General features: G+C 37.6%; 2 protein-coding genes across 4 annotated transcripts in view; one reads left to right on the plus strand and one right to left on the minus strand.

The window, feature by feature from the left end:
• CMSS1 (cms1 ribosomal small subunit homolog) overlaps positions 1 to 17,830 on the minus strand; it is a 382,923-nt gene that overhangs the window by 139,571 nt on the left and 225,522 nt on the right. The gene's annotated exons all lie outside the window — the stretch shown is intronic.
• The window catches only part of FILIP1L (filamin A interacting protein 1 like), a 224,398-nt gene continuing 214,781 nt past the window's right edge, over positions 8,214 to 17,830 (plus strand). Inside the window, exon 1 of the mRNA XM_067739115.1 lies at positions 8,214 to 8,228. The gene's annotated coding sequence lies outside the window, so the exon portion shown is untranslated. The remainder of the gene's footprint in view (positions 8,229 to 17,830) is intronic.

Here is a 17,830-nt window from a genome sequence, read left to right on the forward strand (position 1 = left end):
GACCACCAGGGAAGTCCCCTTACTTTTTTTTTTTTTGTGGTTATTAGAGCAGTATTTTTAGGATAGGCTCAAAATAATAGACTCATTATCTCATTACTATTCTTATTATTCCTGTAAAAGTTATATTTTAATGAGAGGAAGATAGAAAAAAGGGAAAACTCAAGAAGTTCAGAGCCAGTTAGTGGAAAGAGCAGCTCTCCTAAAGCCTGGTTTCACATGGCCTGAAAAGCTACTCAGGTAATTGGAAGAGAGAAATCTGAAGTAGAGCCTCAGTTCTGCAAAAGCTTTAATCTGTATTATGGAGCAAGTTATCATCACCCTCATTTTCTTCAAAAACATTTAAGCACATACTCATAAACAGCTCTATGTGAGGAGCTTTGCAAAGCAAGCCAGCCAGGTACAGCAACTCTCAGCGGAACAGCTAAAACAAATGCAGGTATGCCTCTCTTTACAGATTGGGGTTTGGGAAACTATTTTTATAAATTTTATAATTTTAACAGAAAAATTGTTACTTAAGGGATTTCTGTAGCAAATTTGTTGGGAGAAAAGTTTTTATATTTCTCAGTTCATCTTTGGGTATGACTTTCAGATTTCCATATTTTGAGTTGGCTTTATTTAAAGTGAAGACAACTAACTCTGTCTGTGTCCGTGTGTATGTGTATGCATATGAGTGTAGTTGCTTTGTTTTAGCACTTAAAATTTTTAAATTTTGAAATAACTGTAAACTTAAGAGAAAAGTTGCAAAAATAACATAAAAAACTCTTTCATGTTCCACCCAGATTCACCAAGTGGTAAAAATCTGCTACTTTTGCAATTTATTCTCTCATATATACGTTATTTGTTTTTCTAAGCCATCTGAGTTGCAGACATCATGTCCTTTTGCCCCTAAATATTTCAATGTATATATTCAATGTATATTTTAAGAACAAAGGTAATCACTGAGTTTAAGACACGACAATAAAAGTTAGGAGACTTACATAGTCACATTATTATTATTTACTCCACAGACCTTATTTGAATTTTACCAACTGTCCCAATAATGTTCTTTCTGCAATTTTTTTCCTAGTCCAGGATCCAAACTGGGATCACACATACACGTAAATTTTCATATCTCTTTGGTTTTCTTTAATCTGAAATAGCTCCTCAGCTTTTCTTTGTGTTTCAGGGCATTGACAGTTTTGAAGAGTATCTTTTAGTTTGGGTTTGTCTGATATTTCCTTAACGTTAATTCTGCATTTCGGGGGGCAAGAGTATCACGGATGTCTTTCTCAACGCATAACATCAAGAGGCACATGATGTGGGACTTTCCTGGTGGTCCAGTGGGTGAGACTCCATGCTCTCAATGCAGGGGGTCTGGGTTTGATCCCTGGTTGGGGAACTAGATTCTGTATGCACGCCGCAAATAGGAGTTTGCATGCCGTAACTAAGACTTGGTGCAACCAAAAAAAAAAAAAAAAAAAAAAGGCACATAATGTCTGTCTATTATTGGTGATTGTAATTTTGATCACTTGGTTAAGGTGTGACTACCAAGCCTCTCCACTCTAAAGCTAATATTCCCCTTGGCTATTAGTAAGTAATTTGTGGAGAGATTCTTTGGGATATGTAAGTATCCTGTTCCTCACTACCTTTTACTTTCTAGTTTTAGTATCCATTGACACTGCTTCTTGCCTGAATCAATGTAACTATTGGTTGCAAAATGGTAATTTTCTAATCTACCATTCATTCCACATTTATTAATTGGCATTCTACTGTAAAAAAAAGCTTTTCCTTCTTATGCATGTAGTATCTTTTAAATTTATTGTTGCTATGGACTCACTCATAGATTCTTTTTTTAAAAAGTGAAGTATAGTTGATTTACAAGAGTGTGTTAGTTTCAGGTATACAGCAAAGTGATTCATACACACACACGCACACACATATATATTATACATATATCACATTATTTTCCATTATAGGTTATTACAAGATATTGAATATAGTTCCCTGTGCTATGCAGTAGGTCCTTGTTGTTAATCTATTTTATATATAGTAGTTTGTATCTGTTAATTCCAAATTCCCAATTTATCCCCCCCCCCACCGTTTCCCCTTTGGTAACCATAAGTTTTCTATGTCTGCGACTCTATTTCTGTTTTGTAATTAAGTTCATTAGTATCATTTTTTTAGATGCCACATGTAAGTGACATCGTATGATATTAGTCTTTGTCTGTCTGCCTTACTTCACTTAGCATGATAATCTCTAGGTCCATCCATGTTGCTGCAAATGGCATTATTTCATTTTTTTATGGCTGAGTAATATTCCTGTGTGTGTGTGTGTGTGTGTGTGTGTGTACACTACATCTTCTTTATCCATTCATCTGTTGATGGACACTTAGGTTGCTTCCACGTCTTGGCTATTGTAAATAGTGCTGCTATGAACATTGGGGTGCATATATCCTTTTGAATTAGAGTTTTTATCTTTTCTAGATATGTGACCAGGAGTGGGATTGCTGGATCACATGGTAGCTCCATTTTTAGTTTTTTTAAGGAAACTCCATATTGATTTCCATAGTGGCTGCACCAATTTACATTCCACCAACTGTGTAGGAGGGTTCCCTTCCCTCCACACCTTCTCCCCCACTTATTATTTGTAGATTTTTTGATGATAGCCATTCTGACTGGTGTGAGGTGATACCTCATCATGGTTCTAATTTGCATTTCTCTAATAATTTGAGCTGTTGAGCATCTTTTCATGTGCCTGTTGGCCATCTGTATGTTTTCTTTGGAGAAATATCTTTTTAGGTCTTCTGCCCATTTTTTTTTTATTGGGTTGTTTGTTTTGATATTGAATTGTATGAGCTGTTCATTCATGGATTATTTTATTCAATGGGTTGTATTCCATTATTAGTAGTAATTTTGTTGCTGAAGTTGTTCCAGATTTGGCTAGTAGGAGTCCTTTCAAGGGGTTCCTGTGTCCTTTTGACATGTCCCCATCATTTTTTGAGTACTCCCAGACTTCCTGGCATGAAAAGATGTTCCAAGGCTCATCTTATTTTATCTCCATCAACCATGCAGTCAGCCATTTATCCAAGGAGCACTGGTTCCTTTTAGTGGGAAAGGAGACTTAGAAGCCAAAAATCTAGGCTATATGTATGCTCATTGCTACTGGATTTCATTGCTTCAAGACCCTTGTAGTGTGAATGGAACTAAGAAAATTTTCACGCTTTAAAAAGGTCTTCATAAAATTAGTTCTAGAGGCTCATATTATAAAATGTCCCTTTTTTATTAGGTTTTTGCTATGTTGAAAGCTGGTTCAGGAGTTTTATTTATGTTTGGGTCTATGTTACAATGGACATACATTATAATTACAATACATTGACTACTAAACATTATTACCCCAGATGGATTTGATGAGCTCTCTGAGACAAGGACATGTCTCACTCATTTTTCAAATCTCAAAGTCCAACAAAGTTCCAATCACATAATAGATAATCGATAGAAATTATATGATGTCTGGGATTTGCTTCCTCAGAATCCAGTGTGGAGGAAAAAGTATAGATATAGCAAAGTTGACCATAAGTTGATGACTGCTGCAGCTGTCCTGGGGGTTCTTTTTTTCCCACTTTTCTCTATATTTAAAATTTTGCATAATAATGAAACAATTTAAATGGCCATTTGTGACAATGTGGATGGACCTCGAGGGCATTATGCTAAGTGAAATAAGTCAGACAGAAAAAGACAAATATCATATGAGCTCTCTTATATGTGAAATCTAAAAACGAACAAACAAAAGAGCCCAAAACCCCAAGCTCTTATACACAAAGAACAGATTGGTGGTTGCCAGAGCTGGGGAGAGGGGAGTGGAAGAAATGGGTGAAGGGGGCCAGTAGGTAATAAATGAATGAATGAATGAAGTTCAAATCTGTAACTTAAACATAATAAGCACATAGAAATTTTAGCTGATGTTTATATTTTAAAATTATTCCCACATACATGGCTTGAGAGCACTGCCCTAGTTCTAGGTAGGGTTTTCCGAGATACCCTTGGCCTCGGGAAGAAAGGAGAACTAATGAACATAATGTCGTGCTGTTCTAAAATCTCTGCTCATAGAAATTCCAGAATCATCCAGGCATTTTTTTTGGAATCCCAACAGAGTGACCCCATATATATGCTGGAATTCCAATCCCTGGAATTCTAAGTACATATGACAGGAACAGGGCAGGTTGTCATTCCAATGTCATTCCCAGAAATACATACCATAATTCCTTTCCATCTTGTATTAGCTAATGGAGTGGGTAAGATGTGTAACCAATTCACACATATTCAGCATGGTCTTTTAATTAAAAGGTTAATAGATTTTTAGCTTTTGAGTAAAAGGGAGCTCTGCTTTTTGCTGGAAAGTTTTAATGTTTCCCTAAAATATGGGGGCAAGCACTAAAAATTATTCTGAAGAATATGGCCATGATCTTCCCTTGGCATTTTATTTATCTGTTTTTGGTTACACAAAACTCAAGAAGTTCACTTTAATCCCATGAATATAATTGAGGCTTTACAATTGTTGATCACATCATAATACTGTAAGATTTATCCTCGATTTTATGGGTGTTAGAACAAATACTTTTCCAGTTTACCTAGATCTCTCTAAATTTATAAACATGTTTTTCTGAGAAAAGCTAGTAGCATTGAAGGTCCATTATCCTGCCACACAGCTCAGAATATCATGGTCTAGAGCTGTATCATCCATTAGAGTAGCCATTAGTCACATGTGGTACCAAGTACTGGAAATGTTGCTGGCTCACATTAAGATATTCTCTAGGTATAAAACACATAGCAGATTTCAAAGAATTAATAGAAAAAGATCATGTAAATACATCATTAATAGTTGTTTTGAACTGACTACATGTTGAAATTATATGTTGATATAACAGATTAAATAAATATAATATTAAAATGAAAAAAAGGGATGATAAAAAAGTTTTCTCCAAAAGCATTACATGAGAGTGATAGGAAAAAAAATTAATGAAACAATTGAAATGCAATCAATAATACTCCCTTCTCTGAATGGAAAAAGTTTCTGCCTCTTCTACAGCTCAATTTCTTTATCACTTTGGTGTGGTTAAAAAAAAGTCAAGGCATTTGGATTACCAGGCACCAGAGGCAGTATAAGGTTCATGTGAATGCCTCTTCATTTAAAATTTAAGGAAAAAAATACTTATGGAATGCTCATTCATTAAATAATTTAATTTTTTCATTATATTTGGTCTAAAGGACTTGAAAATGCCCATGGTTTTTCCTGTCAAATCACTAGTCTAATCATCTTGGAAAGCACTAACTTGAAACATAAATAATTTGGATGGTCATTCTGAATATGCATTTATGATATCAGACCAACCTCTAAAAAAATAAAATAAAATAAATAGGCCTTAGAACTTTCTAGAGAAAGACAAACCCAAGTATTTTGCTTAAGAAATATATGAAGATGGCTTTTTCTTGACATCCCAAGTTGTTTTCTGATCCTTAAATAACCGATAGTCAAAACATTAAAATGGGAAAGTAGAAAACTGCAATCATTGAGATATCCTACTCTAGGGGGAAAAAAATAAAATGTGTTTATACATTTATATGTATATACTGCTCACTGATCAGAAGGCTGCTTATTTAACAGAAAGCCTTGCCTTGTAAAGCATTCTGCTTCTTCCCATTAGGAAAACTGACACTGATATTCTTTACCAACATTACTTCAACAAAGTCTCTTTTGAATTATGAGGGTTTCCCCACCATAAATCTGAACTTAGTGACTTATAGTCAATATTTTCTGTCAAATTTTAAAAAAAATGTGTGTCTGCTTAGTTTTACTGACAAGGAAATATACTAAAGTGACCAAGAATAGTCAATTCAGGGCTTCCCTGGTGGCGCAGTGGTTGAGAGTCCGCCTGCCGAAGCAGGGGACACGGGTGCGTGCCCTGGTCCGGGAAGATCCCACATGCCGCGGAGCGGCTGGGCCCGTGAGCCATGGCCGCTGAGCCTGCGCGTCCGGAGCCTGTGCTCCGCAACGGGAGAGGCCACAACAGTGAGAGGCCCACATACCGCAAAAAAAAAAAAAAAAAAAAAAAAAAAAAGTCAATTCAGACGGGATTTGAGGCCCCAAATAATTTTCTCCATTATTCAAGCAACAGAAAGAAACTTTTAGGGTTATTGAAACTAAATGACAATTTTTTAACCAATGGTGATTTAAAAGGTGCATTCCTTACAAAAGCTAGTGTGAAAATGCTAGTGAATTCTTTCCATTATGTCTGGGTACAATCAGAATGCTCACATTCTGTAGCCTGCACATTGCAAATAAATACAGACCAAATAACTTCGTATAGCTGCCATGAGCATAGATTTTCTCCAGACAGTTAAGTGGTACATTAGCACATATTTGTCTCCTGGCTGCAGCTTTTTTTCTCCCTGATTTCCCGGACATACTTGGGACAGTCTAGAAAAATCAATGTTGTGATACATACAGATCAGGAAATTATCTCTTGATGGAGTCTTGTGTCTGTAATCATCAGCATCCAGTCTTGCCAATGTCAGTGGATGATGATACAAAATTACTTTTTTTTCTTAAGTGTATTAATGGGTTATTAATGTAAGCAAAATAAAGCATGGCAGGGTGAATAATAGCAACCATATTTCTTCAATAAAATATCCATACTGTATGTCTGGTTGTGGTTTCAAAGAAATCTGGATTAAATAACATGATTCACATATGAAAAGGCTGCTAAAAACTGGATTTTGGTATCATTCAGTCATACATAAAACAGCCACTTTTGCACTATATCTCCATATTTAGGAAAAATGAAATTGTTTCCTCTGAGACAGGTATACTGGATACTTGAATCACGAACACAATTCATGGAAAGAACAAAATTTAGAGGGACAAGAACAGGGCTCAGTCACCTCATATTCTCAATATACCAGGGGTTTTTATTTAATTCTGATCCGTCAAAGAGGCACTATCCAAAATTCATTAAACTTTCCAGTTTTCCTACTGAAGATCTGAAACACTCTCATCATAATATGTGCTTTCCAAGTTACTGGGTAAGAATTCCGGGTACTGCAGTTGAGGGGCAGTAAATGTCTTGGTGTAGGTAAGTTAACAAAGAGCTCAAGTTAAGGAATCCAGGTCTTGCAGACAGTGTTTGCAGTGGAAGTTTTACAATGTTACAAGCCTTAGTCATGACCTTCAAGAAGATAACTGCAAGCTCTAGGAACTGTGATTTTCAAAGGGGATGTGGGAATGAGGGTTTTGATGGAAGCTTTCCAGAGCTGCAGCTGCTGAGCTTGTGGGTTTTTCATTGGTTGCCACTTGACAGAGGTAGGGTGGGAGAATAATTCTTTGAGGGCAAGTTCAGACAGTGAATAGTTCAAGGCTGCAGCCTGCCTAGGAACTGTGAGCAATGAATGGACACAAACCACAAATGTTAAAAGACACAATGGGTTTGATTTTTCAAGGTTTTAAGGGGCTGAAATCATTCTATTACTGTATAATAGCCATGCAGAGCAAAATTAACATGAAGTAATTAATAACAGTCAGCAACAGAGTTGAGGATGGTTTTTCCAAATTCTGTTCTTTTTTGCCACCACTTCTCATCATGGTAATAGTATAGTGGAAACAGCATGAACTTTTGTGTCAGGGAGACATAGATTTGGCCCTGTTACTTTGTGTGTGTGTGGCTGGGCCTCAATTTCACCTTCAACAGGAGACTAATACCTACCTTGCAGGGTTGTGCTTTTTGTTTTTCAGGAATCTTTTTTTTTTAAATTAATTTTTACTGGAGTATGGTTGCTTTACAATGTTGTGTTAGTCTCCACTGCACAACAAAATGTACAGATATGCCCTCCCTTTTGGACTTCCCTCCCATTTAGGTTACCACAGTGCATTAGGTAGAGTTCCCTGTGCTATACAGTATGTTCCCATCAGTTGTCTATTTTATACATAGTATCAATAATGTATATGTGTCAATCCTAGTCTCCCAATTCCTCCCACCCCACCCCTTTCCCCCTTGGTATCCATACATTTGTTCTCTATGTCTGTGTCTCTATTTCTGCTTTGCAAATAAGATCATCTATGCCATTTTTCTAGATTCCACATGTATGCGTTATTATACGATATTTGCTTTTCTCTTTCTGACTTACTTCACTCTGTATGACACTCTCTAGGTCCATCCACGTCTCTACAAATGACCCAGTTTCATTCCTTTTTATAGGTGAGTAATATTCCATTGTATATATGTACCACATCTTCTTTATCCATTCCTCTGTCGATGGACATTTACATTGCTTTCACATCCTGGCTATTGTAATAGTGCTGCTATGAACATTGGGGTGCATGTGTTTTTTTTTTTGCGGTACATGGGCCTCTCACTGTTGTGGCCTCTCCTGTTGTGGAGCACAGGGCTCCCGACGTGCAGGCTCAGCGGCCATGGCTCACGGGCCCAGCCACTCTGCAGCATGTGGGATCTTCCCGCACCGGGGCACGAATCCGTGTCCCCTGCATTGGCAGGTGGACTCTCAACCACTGTGCCACCAGGGAAACCCTGCATGTGTTTTTTTGAATTATGGTTTTCTCTGGGTATATGCCCAGTAGTGGGATTGCTGGGTCATATGGCAATTCTATTTCTAGTTTTTTAAGGAAACTGCATACTGTTTTCCATAGTGGCTGTATCAATTTACATTCCCACCAACAGTGTATGAGGGTTACCTTTTCTCCACACCCTCTCCAGCATTTATTGTTTGTAGATGTTTTGATGGTGGCCATTCTGACTGGTGTGAGGTGATACCTCATTGTAGTTTTGATTTTCATTTTTCTAATAATTAGTGATGTTGAATATCTTTTCATGTGTTTGTTGGCCACCTGTATGTCTTCTTTGGAGAAATATCTATTTAGGTCTTCTGCCCATTTTTTGATTGGGTTGTTTGTTTGATATTGAGCTGTTTGCAGGGTTGTTGTGGGAATAAATGAGATAATGCATGTTAGGTGGCAGTAGATATAGCAGCAGCTCAGAAAATGGTAATTGCATTACCATTATCATAAAAATTGACACTCCTTTGTTATAAATAACTACACTACCATCTATGCAATTGTTATAGGTGAGCTGACCTACAGAGCAAGAAAAGCTATATTCAACTGCACATAAATCATTCATACTATTTAAAAAAAAAGTTCCTTTATGGTTTTGAGTTTATAGGATTTTTCAATTTAAATTTTATCAGTATAGCTTTTATGTCATTAAAATCTAGACTTTTATGGGTTCTTTCAGCATAGCAGAAAACATACTCTATGAGAGCTTTACAATGTCATGAACTCGTTTTTGCTAAAGAGGAATACAGTTAGCTGTTTCCTCCCTGCCTCAGACAGATTTCACAATGATTCACCAATAATGAAAACCACCAGCTGCCATTCCTAATAAAACAGTCTACTGGAACTGCATACCTTATGGCAAACTCTAAGTTACATGCCCTCTTTGTATTTCTGCCTTTCTTCTCTAAGGCCAGTTAAAACCTGCCTTTCATAAATCTTAAGAAAGTAAATCAAAATAACCAATCCTGGAATCTGACCAAATACCAACCAAGATTACCTAAAATAGAATCAAGCAAGGGTCAGGGCATACATATACCCATCAGTCATTTCCCCTTCGACATTTAAATCATCTGTCCTCCAGGTATCATATTTTGTCTCCTCATGTTTTAACACCCATGATCTTCCCTGTATTTCATATATTTCCCTAGGGCAGGGGTTAGCAAACTGTGGCTAGTGGTTCAAAATCTGGTTCACTATCTGTTTTTGTACAGCCCACAAGAATGATTTTACATTTTTAAATAGTTGGGGGAAAAATCAAAATTAGAATAATTTTTCATGACATGTGAGAAATATATAAAATTGAAATTTCAGTGACCATCAATAAAGTTTTATTGGAACACATCCATGCTCATTTGTTCACATGATTATCTGTGGCCACTTCTGTGTTCTAATTATAGGGTTGAGTAGTTGCTATAGAGATCATCTGTCTGGCAAAGCCTAAAATATTTACTATCTGACCTTTTACAGCAGAAGTTTGTTGACACTTCCATAGGATGTCTTTCTCTTGGGAGGCAGTGAGGCAAATATACTTAAGCTTGACCTCCCTGTCCAGTTAGCCTTGGAAAGGAAATAGAGCCTAGTCTTACTTTTCAGTAAGGGTGGAAGGGAAGAGTAAAAAAAAATTGGCATAGGAGACAGGAGACATGGGTCTCAGATTTTGTTTTTATGGTGGTTCTAAACAATTATGTACTCAACTTCCCTAGTCCGATAAAATGGCTACACCCTGGTTGCGTTCAGTTTCTTTCTTCTTTCTTCTTTTTTTTCAAAGAAGTTCTCTTTTCAAACAGGCTTTTATTTATTTATTTATTTTAATTAATTAATTAATTTTTTGGCTGCGTTGGGTCTTCCTTGCTGCACGTGGGCTTGCTCTAGTTGCTGTGAGCGGGAGCTACTCTTTGTTGCGGTGCATGGGCTTCTCATTGCGGTGGCTTCTCTTGTTGCAGAGCACAGGCTCTAGGTGCACAGGCTTCAGTAGTTGTGGTTCGCAGGCTCTAGAGCACAGGCTCAGTAGTTGTAGTGCACGGGCTTTGTTGCTCCGTGGCATGCGGGATCTTCCTGGACCAGGGCTCAAACCTGTGTCCCCTGCACCGGCAGGCGGATTCTTAACCACTGTGCCACCAGGGAAGCCCTCTTTCTTCTTCTTCTTCTTTTTTTTTTATACAGCAGGTCAGTTTCTTTTGTTTGAAAAAAAAAGTCAGTCTTTCACTGCCTTATTGGATTACCATGATAATATGTGAAATACTACCCGCATCTCCTCCTTATTCTATTTCCCAAATCAATCCAGGGTCAGTGGAAGCAAAGGGAATAAGGTATTCCCAGAGGACTACAGGATGGAAGTTTAAAACCCAGTTTTAAACCTATGGAGATGAGCCCCCAGTGTGACCACATATCTACAACAATGAATAATTCACCCTGGTCTCTATAATGGCAGTACTTAGGGCATATGAAACTGAATCACTTGTTTTCTGGAAATTCCCTATTATAAGTATGACTGTTAACTACATAGTCTGAGAATGTCGATATTTGGGGAAATACCTTCTAAATTATAGCAGAAAAAAATAAGATCTAAAGCAGAAAAAAATAAGATCTAAAAATAAGATCTAAAGAGATGGTGATGGGATGGACAGAGACACTTTTATATTCAGAATAGAGCAGTATGCAGAAATCTGTATATTCACACAGATACTATCAGATGGCAAATACATTTCTAACCAGAGTTCCTAGCTCATGCATTTTCTACTGCAAAGGGAAATTCCTAAGCCAAGACTAGGTTATACAGTTGCACAGTAATAATTTTATCATAATCTATTTTAAAAATAATTTTTACCTTATTGGATTATGAAATAACTAAAACTTTTTACCATTCCAAGTCCTTGCTGTAGGGTAGGAAAGGTGTTTGATTTCATTGCCATAGATCTCCATTTTGCTAACTATACAGCTGATTTATATTTGTGTGGTAGAAGAAAATTAGCAGTTATTGGATACTGGTCTAATGTAGAAGGTTAAATTAGTTATGGGTACAATGATTACTCATCATTTAAAGTGGTGAACAGAGCTTGGAGTCTTGGCTAGCTTTTTGGTCACACTGCATTACTAAATCACTTTGGAACAGGTGCTCTCAAAGGGAAAGCAGGTTCTAAGAAAAGGCTAGAGTGAACGAGACATGCATGAATAAGAATGAACAATGATTTTTGTAAGTTGGGAGGACAAATAATTACTACAAAATGATTAAAATCACCTAAACTCATTAAAATTAGAGTTGGAAAAGCTCTTAGAGGACTTTAAGCCCAAGTTTCCTTCCTGGAAAGTCAACACACATGTCAGGTAGCCATTGTCCAGGTTCTGCCTCATCATTTCTGGTGGCAGTCAACTTCCCTTCCTCATCCATACCAACTCACTCCATTTTGGTACAACTCCAGTAATTACACAGTCAAAAATGCACAAGAAAGTAGATAAAAGAATACTGAGATAGAAAACAGGAGTTCCAAATTCCAACTCCAGCCTACATTAACTCTAGTTGTGTGACACTGAGAAAGTTTTTGGTGCTCTCTGGGCGTCAGTTTCCTAACTGTAAAATAGGGTCTTCAGCGAGAGGCCCGCGTACCGCAAGAAAAAAAAAAAAAAAAATAGGGTCTTTTCCAGTTCTGAATTTCTCTGTATCTATAATGTCCATCTCATGCTATGGAAATGAAAATCAGTTGTGAGAAAGCTACAAAGACCTGTAGATTTTCTTCTTACATTTCTTATTTATGTCACACCTGGGCTGCCTCTGTATATTCCAACACTTTCTAAACTTCATCCTAACACTTGGTCTTTACCTCAGCTTTCCAGATTACGTAGCTTGATTTTGCTTTGACTGTTGATATCTCAACGTGACCAGGACTCAGAATTTGCCCTTTTATAGTCACTCAATAACAAAGACTGAGCTACAAAACCCACCTTGTGGCTCAGTTTGGCTTGCAGAATTCTGAAGTTAAAAAACAAAACAAAACCCAAACCAAACAAACAAAGGAAAAAACCCTGAGAAATATTTTACTGTTCTTACACATAACTAAAAAAATTCTTAAATCTTCAATAGAATGTTAGGAAGCTGCTCAATATTTGATTTGACTCTTTTTTATGATGAGAGCATATAGGCTGGAATAAACTTTGAGCTCAAGGAAATGCTATATCTTTTATAAAAATGACAATGTACATTTGGTACAGTCTAAGTATATATCGAATTTTTTAGAAGCAAAAATGCTATATATTTTAATGTGATAGTAACTTGGCAAAGGTTGCAAATGCAACAGAAAAATGAATGACTATTTAGCATTTTATTTATGTAACTAAAGTGGATACAGTTAAAAAGACTGAATGTGCCTGGGGAACCTTCCTTTACTAAGCAATCATTATAACCTAAATCTACAGTGTTACATAACTAAAACAAAGTTTATTTTTTGTACAAATAAATACATTTAGTTATTTAAGTAAGATATTTAAAAATTAACTTTAATATCTTAGTTATAAATGTGAAAATAAACAATTTTTTTTTTACCTAATTAAGTCCAAAACCAAATTTTTTTTTTTTAAATGAAAGGAATGGAGTCTAGGTGATAAAATGACTGCTAACAATTGACTGACTTGTTTGAAAAACATCATCAGGATATAAATATGTCACACTTCAGTAAAAAGTTGCATTAAAGAAATTACCCTTATGAATAGTTCACAGTAATGAGTTCTGAGTCGTCTCACTGGGCCGAACAATAACATTGAAACTCCTTACCATGGCCTGCAAGATGTGATCTTGCCTGCCTCTCCAGCATCTTTTCCTATCACTTTTCTCCTTCACTTCGTACTCTAGTTTCACTTGATCTCTTCCAAAGCATCAAACTTTTTTCTGCCTAAGTGTCTTTATATATGATTTTCCCTCTGTTCATAGTGCTCTTCCTTTTAATCATTGCTTGTCGAACTCTAAACTCTGTGTTGTGAAAAAGCAAGTAAAATTGTTCAAATGCTTCCTGCCTTCAGAGGTTTGGAAGCTCACACAGGAAGCTGAACTAATTCACTTAACATTCTCTAGATTCTAAACAGCGGTGCATCAGGAAAGACAGTGTTGAGGCATGAAATATAAACATGCATTAAAGTTCAGCAGGGGAGGATACCATGAGCAGGGATGGAGTGGAAGAGCTCTTCTGTTGTTTCCTGAGCAGCGCAGGTGTCATGATGCAGTCACGAAGTCTGTCCCCAAGCTACTAGGTGGAGCTGAAGAAGTGCTCACTCTTCTTCTTGACCCTGGGTCAAAGGGGGTGTAGGCTGGGTTTGGCCCACTGAAGAGATTTGTTTGGCGTGAAGTTGAAAAACATTTTTTGTTTTTTTTTTTAAGATTCATTTATTCATCAAACATTTACTGAGTATCTACTATGTGTGAGGCACATTTCTTAAATGCTAAGTATATAGCAGGGAATGAACACACAAAAACACACAAAGTCCCTACGCTTTTGGAACCTATATTCTAATGTGGAAGACAGGTAATAAACAAGAAAAAAATGTAGTATATTAGATCATGATATGTGCTAAAAAACAAAGCCAAGAGGGAAGTGGAAGGGTGTGTGTATGTGTGTGTGCGGCTACAAGTTTAGATAGTGTGGCCAAGGAAGGCCTCATGGAGAAGGTGACATTTGAGAAAAGGTAAGGGATGAATGGGTCATGGAAATACCCAGGAAAGAGCATTCCAGGCAAGGGAACAGCAAGGGTGAAGGTCATGAGCTGGTGTATTTGAGGAACAGGAGGCCACTGTGGCTGCACAGATGCGGTCAGAGAGCCTCACGGGGGCACTGGGAGGCTTCTGGCTTTCACTCTGAGTGAGATGGGAAGCTGGAGGGTTGTGAGCAGAGGAGCAACATGATCTGACTTGTGTTTCAATAAATAGATCCCTCCAGCTGTAAGAGAGAAAGCATGGAAGGAAAACCAGTTGGGAGGCTGCTGCAGTAATCCTGGAGAAAGATGATGGTGGTTTGGGCTACAGTAGTGCAACAGGAAATCACTAACAAGTGATCAGATTCTGCATATATTTTGAGGGTAGAGCCAACAGGATTTCCAGATGGATTAGATGTGGGGTTTGAAAGGAAGAGAGGAGTCAAGGACAACTCCAAAATTTCTGGCTTGAGCAAGTGGAAGAAAGGAGTTGCCAACATTTAAAATCAGAAGATTTAATAATCCACACTTCCATCTTCTCTCAAAACACTAGAAGATGTGGTCAATTATATATCTGCATTTTTCACAAGACAAAAATCAGCTGGAGCTGGGAAGCAGCTGTCCCCTGGAGAGAGGACACTGGCCCTCTGGTGCACTACAGGTCTCACTCCCTGTTGTCTTAAACCTGGCCTTTTGTATAAACAGCTGTTTGGACCTGCCTGACTGCTGCAGGCAGTTTGGGTTTGGGACCCCTGCCCAAAGTTCTCTCATAACTCCACTGTCATAAAAACACAATATAAACTTTCCCATAATTGTGACTGAAGAAAGTGAAGTTTTGACAAAGTATTTATTTAAAAACAGGGTATAAACAGGACATCTCTTATTCTAGTTTCCCCCTCCATAGTAATTTGACAGCAAGCTGGGACAGAGGTCTACCCTCTGTCACTCTTCTCAGTGAAAAGAGAAGCTCCTTGAAGAAAACCCTCTTCCGCATATTCCAACTTCAAGTCTAAATCCCACTCGCTTGACAGTCTATGTCCCCAGTGCCCAGGAGTGAGGTATAATTCTGAACCATACCAGGTGGAGTACCACATCTCACTATACCTGTGATTTCTAAATAAGGGTGCTCTGAGGCCTAGGTTGGGTCAGAGGGGTATTGGCTCCAGGCTGGTGCTATCACCAACAAGCCTAGCGACCGGCAAATTACTTATCTTCTCTGAGCTTCTTTTGCTCATCAACAAAGAACAGAGGTGGACCACAGTAGGGCTTCTCCAACTCTAACATATGTATGAATCCCCTGATGCAGATGGTTATTCAGCTTCACTTACATGAGGGTCACTGGCTTAGAATAAAGTGCCTGGTAACAAAGTCTCTGTGGAAGACCTGATATGTTTCCCTTTAGCAAATAAAAATAATGTGAACCCAAATGTCTTGTTTTGCTTTGTTTATCAGGAAGCTCAGAGCTAAATGCAATGTTCAATAATAACAAAAACAATTAACCTAACTCAGGGATTTGAGTACAACATTTTCCCCCTTCCTTCATATTCATCCTAATGGTTGTGATTTTATTTTTATCTGCTCAGTTGTAAATACATTTTGACTCTAGGCAACATCAAATCTTTCCAGATAGGGAGTGGGGCAGGAGGGAAGCACTGGAAGGAAGGGGCGGGGCAAAGGAAAGTGATTAAAAAAAATCTTTCCTACTTGATATTAGAAAAGTCAGCATTTAGGGTTTGTGAAAGAGATCAAATAATATAAACCTTATTGTCCTGCCTCAACCCCAAAGCAGTTTTGTCTCACAAAAGCAGCCATGAACAGTACAGGGCTGTAGACTGTTGAGGAGGATAAGTCCTACCAGGAAAATTCTTCAACGCAGCCTCTCTCTCTCTTACCTAATTATGATCATTTAGACATACAAATGATAAATCTCATGACCTGGATTAACTTCCCATAATAAAGAAGGATCATTTTTGATATCAAGGAGCATTTAAAGAAAAACATGTGCTAATCAATAACTCAAAAACCATGGGTAAAATAAGCATCAAGACAGATACTTTGTGGTAATAAATCAAAGCCCACTTTATAAACTTGCATTCAGCCAGCAGCCAGATAAGTACAATGAAGGGCTAGGATATCAATCCTCCTCTGGTGTCACAGGAAAACCCTGGCCTGGGAGTTAGGACACCCAGCTTGGTTTCCACCTAGTTTCATGACCTTGGGTAAGTCCTGTAACCAGCCCAGGTCTCATCTGTAAAATGAAGAGAATGTGGAGAGGACAGATTCAGAAGTTCTCACACCTTAGAGCTCCACTTACCCCATTTTGTCCCTTTGTTTAACTCAGGAGCAAGCCCACACATACTGAATGCTGGAGGCCAGAAGGCTATTCTCCAGTGAGCCCCCTGCAACTTCTTCCAACTGTTTAAGAATTGTGTTTGCTCCCAAACCTGTTAATATCTTTTGGACTTGAAATTATAATTACATAAATTTAATCAAATATTATGTAAGTCAATGAAATATCACAGTGACAGGCAGGAATTGTTTTCTACGCAAAGTACACTGAATAGTTAGAGAAGACCTGATAAAGGCAAATCACTTAAAATGGCTATCAAGGCAGGTATAGGTCAGACAATTCTAAAAGAATGGACAACAAATTGTAAAAATCTAGGATTCCTTCTAAAGTCTTTTTCTACTTTAACAAAATTGAAATAGGAAACCATAGAAAATGCAATCATTAAGGTATAATTAATGCAAGAAAATGTTAGGAAATTATAATCAGCAGATCTATTGATGTAATCAAAGAAAAGGCCTTGGCCCTACATCAAGGTTTCTATTACAATGGGAAAAGGAATAAGAACCACAGTGAAATGTTACAGAGGCCTCTTGCTCTTATTTAAAACCAGATGCGGTAGGCAACAATGACACTGAAACAGCTTTCCAGGAAGTGGCTAGGGAGGGAGAGGGAAAGTGGAGGATGGGGTTAGGGTTGTGGGAGGGAGGGGCAGACAGACACACAGACACTACTTTTGACAGTCTGGCATGTCCTTGAATCCACTTCTGCAGAGAGTCATAGGTTCATGTCGACTAAGTTCCCAAGTAAGGATTTTTTTAACTACTAGAGCTAGTAGCTAAACTCTGCCCCTGCCTTCTCAGTTTTTTAAAAATATATATATTTGATAAATTAATGAGTAATAATGTTTGTTGAATTTACCTGGGCAATGGGCATTGAGAACAAGAACCCAGGATGCTTTGGTTTTATAAGAGTAAGGCATGCAGAGTGTGAGTAGTCCTAGGTAGAAATAGTAGTATTCAAAAGCAAGACCAGCCTATAATTTTCTGCAGCACACCATGACATCATGGTTTATATGAGGCCAACTCCATAAATCAAGCTTTACCTAATTAGAGAGTCTTCTGCAGATCTACATTATTAGAGCAAATAATTAAAACTGCCTAGGCAATAATACAAGCCAGATCTGTTTACAAAAATGTTCTTTTCCCCCAAAAAAACTTAGTCTCACTACCACTTACAGATCTTTCACATTTAGTAAATTATAG

This window comes from Pseudorca crassidens, chromosome 5, assembly GCF_039906515.1.
Source record: "Pseudorca crassidens isolate mPseCra1 chromosome 5, mPseCra1.hap1, whole genome shotgun sequence".
Lineage (NCBI taxonomy): Eukaryota > Metazoa > Chordata > Mammalia > Artiodactyla > Delphinidae > Pseudorca > Pseudorca crassidens.